This window comes from Lolium rigidum, chromosome 6 (genome assembly GCF_022539505.1).
Source record: "Lolium rigidum isolate FL_2022 chromosome 6, APGP_CSIRO_Lrig_0.1, whole genome shotgun sequence".
NCBI classification, from domain to species: domain Eukaryota; kingdom Viridiplantae; phylum Streptophyta; class Magnoliopsida; order Poales; family Poaceae; genus Lolium; species Lolium rigidum.
Window position 1 is genome coordinate 212,557,784 of NC_061513.1, and position 9,074 is coordinate 212,566,857.

Consider the following 9,074-nt stretch of genomic DNA (forward strand, 5'->3'; position numbering starts at 1 on the left):
CATTGCTTGCTCCCATGAGGAGGGAGTAGTTCTCCATCGAGGCTCGGGGCTGTACCGGTAGCTATGTGGTTCATCTCTCTCCTATGTACTTCAATACAATAATCTCATGAGCTGCCTTACATGATTGAGATTCATATGATGATGCTTGTAATCTAGATGTCATTATGCTAGTCAAGTGAGTTTTACCTATGTGATCTCCGGAGACTCCTTGTCCCACGTGTGTAAAGGTGACGAGTGTGTGCACCGTGTGGGTCTCTTAGGCTATATTTCACAGAATACTTATTCATCTGTTGAATGGCATAGTGAGGTGCTTATTTATATCTCTTTATGATTGCAATGTGTTTGTATCACAATTTATCTATGTGCTACTCTAGCAATGTTATTAAAGTAGTTTTATTCCTCCCGCACGTGTGTAAAGGTGACAGTGTGTGCACCGTGTTAGTACTTGGTTTATGCTATGATCATGATCTCTTGTAGATTGCGAAGTTAACTATTGCTATGATAATATTGATGTGATCTATTCCTCCTACATATGCATGAAGGTGACGAGTGTGCATGCTATGCTAGTACTTGGTTTAGTCTTTTGATCTATCTTACACTAAAGGTTACTAAAATATGAGCATTATTGTGGAGCTTGTTAACTCCGGCATTGAGGGTTCGTGTAATCCTACGCAATGTGTTCATCATCCAACAAAAGTGTAGAGTATGCATTTATCTATTCTGTTATGTGATCAATGTTGAGAGTGTCCACTAGTGAAAGTGTAATCCCTAGGCCTTGTTCCTAAATATCGCTATCGCTGCTTGTTTACTTGTTTTCTTGCGTTACTACTGCTGCGTTACTACTGCTGCGTTACTACTGCTTGTTTATTGTCTTGGGCAAAGCACTTTTCTGGTGCCGTTGCTACTACTTATTCATACCACCTGTATTTCACTATCTCTTCGCCGAACTAGTGCACCTATTAGGTGTGTTGGGGACACAAGAGACTTCTTGCTTTGTGGTTGCAGAGTTGCATGAGAGGGATATCTTTGACCTCTTCCTCCCTGAGTTCGATAAACCTTGGGTGATCCACTTAAGGGAAACTTGCTGCTGTTCTACAAACCTCTGCTCTTGGAGGCCCAACACTGTCTACAAGAATAGAAGCACCCGTAGACATCAAGCACTTTTCTGGCGCCGTTGCCGGGGAGGAAAGGTAAAAGGCACTCATACTCCGGTCTCAGGTAAAGTACTTTTCTGGCGCCGTCGTGTGTGTGCTCGAAGCTATTTCCTTTAGATCCTGCAATTGCATCTTTTTGTTTCTTGTTTACACTAGTTTGGCATAATGGACAACAATGAGCTTCTTATTCTATTTCCTGATTTAAGACATGGATTGTTTGATGCGAAAATTAAAAAACCTATGGAATCTTATTTGCATGCTGGTAGTAATATTAGTATGAACGCTTTGAACACCATTGTTGCTAATGATATAGAAAGTTCTAAGCTTGGGGAAGCTGGTTTTCATGATCTTTTTAGTCCCCCAAGCATTGAGGAGAAAATTTACTTTGATGATACTTTGCCTCCTATTTATGATGATATTGGTCTTTTGGTACAACCTACTATGGAGAGTAAATTTTATTGTGATTATACTATGCCTCCTACACTTGATGAGAATAATAATGATAGCTACTTTGTTGAATTTGCTCCCACTACAACTAATAAAATTTATTATGCTTATGTGGAGAGTAATAATTTTATGCATGAGACTCATGATAAGAATGCTTTATGTGATAGTTATATTGTTGAGTTTGCTCATGTTGCTACTGAAAGTTATTATGAGAGAGGAAAATATGGTTGTAGAAATTTTCATGTTACTAAAATGCCTCTCTATGTGCTGAAATTTTTGAAGCTACACTTGTTTTATCTTCCTATGCTTGTCACTTTGCTCTTCATGAACTTGTTTATTCACAAGATTCCTATGCATAGGAAGCATGTTAGACTTAAATGTGTTTTGGATTTGCCTCTTGATGCTCTCTTTTGCTTCACATACTATTTCTTGCGAGTGCATCATTAAAACTGCTGAGCCCATCTTAATGGCTAAAAAGAAAGAACTTCTTGGGAGATAACCCATGTGTTATTTTGCTCCAGTATTTTTGTTTTATATTTGTGTCTTGGAAGTTGTTTACTACTGTAGCAACCTCTCCTTATCTTAGTTTTGAGTTTTGTTGTGCCAAGTAAAGTCTTTGATAGTAAAGTAAGTACTAGATTTGGATTACTGCGCAGTTCCAGATTTCTTTGCTGCCACGAATCTGGGTCTACCTCCCTGTAGGTAGCTCAGAAAATTAAGCCAATTTACGTGCATGATCCTCAGATATGTACGCAACTTTCATTCAATTTGAGCATTTTCATTTGAGCAAGTCTGGTGGCCTAATAAAATCCATATTTACGGACTGTTCTGTTTTGACAGATTCTGCCTTTTATTTCGCATTGCCTCTTTTGCTATGTTGGATGAATTTCTTTGATCCATTAATGTCCAGTAGCTTTATGCAATGTCCAGAAGTGTTAAGAATGATTGTGTCACCTCTGAACATGTTAATTTTTATTGTGCACTAACCCTCTAATGAGTTGTTTCGAGTTTGGTGTGGAGGAAGTTTTCAAGGATCAAGAGAGGAGGATGATATACTATGATCAAGGAGAGTGAAAGCTCTAAGCTTGGGGATGCCCCGGTGGTTCATCCCTGCATATTTCAAGAAGACTCAAGCATCTAAGCTTGGGGATGCCCAAGGCATCCCCTTCTTCATCGACAACATTATCGAGGTTCCTCCCCTGAAACTATATTTTTATTCCGTCACATCTTATGTACTTTGCTTGGAGCGTCGGTTTGTTTTTGTTTTTGTTTTGTTTGAATAAAATGGATCCTAGCATTCACTTTATGGGAGAGAGACACGCTCCGCTGTAGCATATGGACAAATATGTCCTTAGGCTCTACTCATAGTATTCATGGCGAAGTTTCTTCTTCGTTAAATTGTTATATGGTTGGAATTGGAAAATGATACATGTAGTAACTCTAAAATGTCTTGGATAATTTGATACTTGGCAATTGTTGTGCTCATGTTTAAGCTCTTGCATCATATACTTTGCACCCATTAATGAAGAAATACTTAGAGCTTGCTAATTTGGTTTGCATATTTGGTTTCTCTAGAGTCTAGATAACATCTAGTATTGAGTTTTGAACAACAAGGAAGACGGTGTAGAGTCTTATAATGTTTACAATATGTCTTTTATGTGAGTTTTGCTGCACCGGTTCATCCTTGTGTTTGTTTCAAATAACCTTGCTAGCCTAAACCTTGTATCGAGAGGGAATACTTCTCATGCATCCAAAATACTTGAGCCAACCACTATGCCATTTGTGTCCACCATACCTACCTACTACATGGTATTTATCCGCCATTCCAAAGTAAATTGCTTGAGTGCTACCTTTAAAATTCCATCATTCACCTTTGCAATACATAGCTCATGGGACAAATAGCTTAAAAACTATTGTGGTATTGAATATGTACTTATGCACTTTATCTCTTATTAAGTTGCTTGTTGTGCGATAACCATGTTTCGGGGACGCCATCAACTATTCTTTGTTGGATATCATGTGAGTTGCTATGCATGTCCATCTTGTACTGAAGCAAGAGAGATCTACCACCTTCATGGTTGGAGCATGCATATTGTTAGAGAAGAACTTTGGGCCGCTAACTAAAGCCATGATTCATGGTGGAAGTTTCAGTTTGGACATATATCCTCAATCTCATATGAGAATAATAATTGTTGCCACATGCTTATGCATTAAAGAGGAGTCCATTATCTGTTGTCCATGTTGTCCCGGTATGGATGTCTAAGTTGAGAATAATCAAAAGCGAGAAATCCAAAATGCGAGCTTTCTCCTTAGACCTTTGTACAGGCGGCATGGAGGTACCCCATTGTGACACTTGGTCAAAACATGTGCATTGCAAAGATCCGGTAGTCCAAGTTAATTAGGACAAGGTGCGGGCACTATTAGTATACTATGCATGAGACTTGCAACTTGTAAGATATAATGTACATAACTCATATGCTTTATTACTACCGTTGACAAAATTGTTTCATGTTTTCAAAATAAAAGCTCTAGCACAAATATAGCAATCGATGCTTTCCTCTTTGAAGGACCATTCTCTTTACTTTTATGTTGAGTCAGTTCACCTATCTCTCTCCACCTCAAGAAGCAAACACTTGTGTGAACTGTGCATTGATTCCTACATACTTGCATATTGCACTTGTTATATTACTCTATGTTGACTATTATCCATGAGATATACATGTTACAAGTTGAAAGCAACCGCTGAAACTTAATCTTCCTTTGTGTTGCTTCAATGCCTTTACTTTGATTTATTGCTTTATGAGTTAACTCTTATGCAAGACTTATTAATACTTGTCTTGAAGTACTATTCATGAAAAGTCTTTGCTTTATGATTCACTTGTTTACTCATATCATTACCATTGTTTTGATCGCTGCATTCACTACATATGTTTACAAATAGTATGATCAAAGTTATGATGGCATATCACTTCAGAAATTATCTTTGTTATCGTTTTACCTGCTCGGGACGAGCGAGAACTAAACTTAGGGATGCTTGATACGTCTCCGACGTATCGATAATTTCTTATGTTCTATGCCATATTATTGATGATACCTACATGTTTTATGCACACTTTATGTCATATTCGTGCATTTTCTGGAACTAACCTATTAACAAGATGCCGAAGAGCCAGTTCCTGTTTTCTGCTGTTTTTGGTTCCAGAAATCCTAGTAACGAAATATTCTCGGAATTGGACGAAATCAAGACCCAGGTCCCTATTTTTCCCGGAGCCTTCCAGAACACCCGAGAGCCGCCAGAGGGGGGCCCTGTGGGCCCCAGATGATAGGGTGGCGCGGCCTGGGCCCTGGCCGCGCCGCCATATGGTGTGGCCACCCCTTCGACCCTCCTGCGCCGCCTCTTCGCCTATATAAAGCCTCCGTCGCGAAACCCCGAGACGAAGAACCACGATACGGAAAACCTTCCGAGCCGCCGCCATCGCGAAGCCAAGATCCGGGGGACAGGAGTCTCCGTTCCGGCACCCTGCCGGAGCGGGGAAGTGCCCCCGGAAGGCTTCTCCATCGACACCGCTGCCATCTCCACCGCCATCTTCATCACCGCTGCTGCTCCCATGAGGAGGGAGTAGTTCTCCATCGAGGCTCGGGGCTGTACCGGTAGCTATGTGGTTCATCTCTCTCCTATGTACTTCAATACAATAATCTCATGAGCTGCCTTACATGATTGAGATTCATATGATGATGCTTGTAATCTAGATGTCATTATGCTAGTCAAGTGAGTTTTACCTATGTGATCTCCGGAGACTCCTTGTCCCACGTGTGTAAAGGTGACGGTGTGTGCACCGTGTGGGTCTCTTAGGCTATATTTCACAGAATACTTATTCACTGTTGAATGGCATAGTGAGGTGCTTATTTATATCTCTTTATGATTGCAATGTGTTTGTATCACAATTTATCTATGTGCTACTCTAGCAATGTTATTAAAGTAGTTTTATTCCTCCCGCACGTGTGTAAAGGTGACGGTGTGTGCACAGTGTTAGTACTTGGTTTATGCTATGATCATGATCTCTTGTAGATTGCGAAGTTAACTATTGCTATGATAATATTGATGTGATCTATTCCTCCTACATATGCATGAAGGTGACGAGTGTGCATGCTATGCTAGTACTTGGTTTAGTCTTTTGATCTATCTTACACTAAAGGTTACTAAAATATGAGCATTATTGTGGAGCTTGTTAACTCCGGCATTGAGGGTTCGTGTAATCCTACGCAATGTGTTCATCATCCAACAAAAGTGTAGAGTATGCATTTATCTATTTTGTTATGTGATCAATGTTGAGAGTGTCCACTAGTGAAAGTGTAATCCCTAGGCCTTGTTCCTAAATACTGCTATCGCTGCTTGTTTACTGTTTTACTGCGTTACTATTACTGCGTTACTACTGCTGCGTTACTACTGCTTGTTTACTGTCCTGGGCAAAGCACTTTTCCGGTGCCGTTGCTACTACTTATTCATACCACCTGTATTTCACTATCTCTTCGCCGAACTAGTGCACCTATTAGGTGTGTTGGGGACACAAGAGACTTCTTGCTTTGTGGTTGCGGGGTTGCATGAGAGGGATATCTTTGACCTCTTCCTCCCCGAGTTCGATAAACCTTGGGTGATCCACTTAAGGGAAACTTGCTGCTGTTCTACAAACCTCTGCTCTTGGAGGCCCAACACTGTCTACAAGAATAGAAGCACCCGTAGACATCAGCGGCGCGGCCCAAGGGTGGGGGGGGGCGCCCCCCTATTGTGTGGCGCCCCCGTAACCCTTCCGACCCCGCCTCTTCGCCTATTTAAAGCTCCCTGACCTAAATCTTCGATACGGAAAAAGCCACGGTACGAGAAACCTTCCAAAGCCGCCGCCATCGCGAAGCCAAGATGCGGGGACAGAGTCTCGTTCCGGCACGCCGCCGGGACGGGGAAGTGCCCCCGGAAGGCATCTCCATCGACACCACCGCCATCTTCATCACCGTTGCTGTCTCCCATGAGGAGGGAGTAGTTCTCCATCGAGGCTAAGGGCTGTACCAGTAGCTATGTGGTTAATCTCTCTCCTATGTACTTCAATACAATGATCTCATGAGCTGCCTTACATGATTGAGATTCATATGAGCTTTGTATCACTATTAGTCTATGTGCTACTCTTGTGATGTTATTAAAGTAGTCTATTCCTCCTTCACGGTGTAATGGTGACAGTGTGTGCATCGTGTAGGTCTTGGCGTAGGCTATGATCATAATCTCTTGTAGGTTATGGAGTTAATTATTACTATGATAGTATTGATGTGATTCATTCCCCCTTCATAGTGTAAAGGTGACAGTGTGTATGCTATGTTAGTACTCGGTTTAAATTGCAAAGATCTATTATGCTCTAAGGTCACTTAAATATGAATGCCGAATGTTGTGGAGCTTGTTAACTCCGGCATTGAGGTGCTCTTGTAGCCCTACACAACGAATGGTGTTCATTATCAAACAAGAGTATATGTAGCACAAAGGAAGAGAACTTATTTATTATGTGATCAATGTTGAGAGTGTCCACTAGTGAAAGTATGATCCCTAGGCCTTGTTTCCAAGCACTGAAACTCTGTTTATTTACTGTTCTGTTGCATGTTTACTCGCTGCCATATTTTATTCAGATTGCTATTACCACTCATATACATCCATATTACTTGTATTTCACTATCTCTTCGCCGAACTAGTGCACCTATACATCTGACAAGTATATTAGGTGTGTTGGGGACACAAGAGACTTCTTGTATCGTAATTGCAGGGTTGCTTGAGAGGAATATCTTTGACCTCTTCCTCCCTGAGTTCGATAAACCTTGGGTGATCCACTTAAGGGAAACTTGCTGCTGTTCTACAAACCTCTGCTCTTGGAGGCCCAACACTGTCTACAAGAATAGAAGCACCCGTAGACATCACATCCCCAAGCTTAGTTCCTACTCGCCCTCGAGTAGGTAAACGATAACAAAGATAATTTCTAAAGTGACATGCTATCATAATCTTGATCAATACTATTGTAAAGCACATGAGATGAATGCAGCGATTCGAAGCAATGGTGAAGACAATGAGTAAACAACTGATTCATATAGCAAAGACTTTTCATGAATAATACTTTCAAGACAAGCATCAATAAGACTTGCATAAGAGTTACTCATAAAGCAATAAATTCTTAGTAGAAAGCTTTGAAACAACACAAAGGAAGATATAAGTTTCAGCGATTGCTTTCAACTTCAACATATATATCTCATGGATAATTGTCAACATAAAGTAATATAACAAGTGCAATAGGTAAACATGTAAGAATCAATGCACACAGTTTACACAAGTGTTTGCTTCTGAGATAGAAAGAATAGGTAAAATGACTCAACAATAAAGTAGAAGAATGGCCCTTCGCGAGAGGAAGCATGGATTACTATTTTTGTGCTAGAGCTTTTCATTTTTAAAACATAGAAACAATTTTGTCAACGGTAGTAATAAATCATATGTGTTATGTATAAGATATCCTATAAGTTGCAAGCCTCATGCATAGAATACTAATAGTGCCCGCACCTTGTCCTAATTAGCTTGGATTAACACGGATTATCATTGCATAGCATATGTTTCAACCAAGTGTCACAAAGGGGTACCTCTATGCCGCTCGTACAAAGGTCTAAGGAGAAAGCTCCATTGGATTTCTCGCTTTTGATTATTCTCAACTTAGACATCCATACCGGGACAACATAGACAACGAGATAATGGACTCCTCTTTTAATGCATAAGCATTTAACAACGAGATAATATTCTCATAAGAGATTGAGGATTTGTGTCCAAACTGAAACTTCCACCATGATTCATGGCTTTAGTTAGCGGCCCAATGTTCTTCTCTAACAATATGCATACTCAAACCATTTGATCATGAAAATCGCCCTTACTTGAGACAAGACGAACATGCATAGCAACTCACATGATATTCAACAAAGGTGTAAAAGTTGATGGCGTCCCCAGAAACATGGTTACCGCTCAACAAGCAACTTATTAAGAAATAAGATACATAAGTACATATTCTTCACCACAATAGTTTTAAAGGCTATTTTCCCATGAGCTATGTATTGTAAAGGCAAAGAATAGAATTTTAAAGGTAGCACTCAAGTAATGTACTTTGGAATGGCAGAGAAATACCATGTAGTAGGTAGGTATGGTGGACACAAATGGCATGGATTTGGCTCAAGGATTTGGATGCACGAGAAGAATTCCCTCTCATTACAAGGCTAGGCTAGCAAGGTTGTTTGAAGCAAACTCAAGTATAAAACGGTACAGCAAAACTTACATAAGAACATATTGCAAGCATTATAAGACTCTACATTGTCTCCTTGTTGTTCAAACACCTTAACAAGAAAATATCTAGACTTAGAGAGACCAATCATGCAAACCAAATTTTAACAAGCTCTATGTAGTTCTTC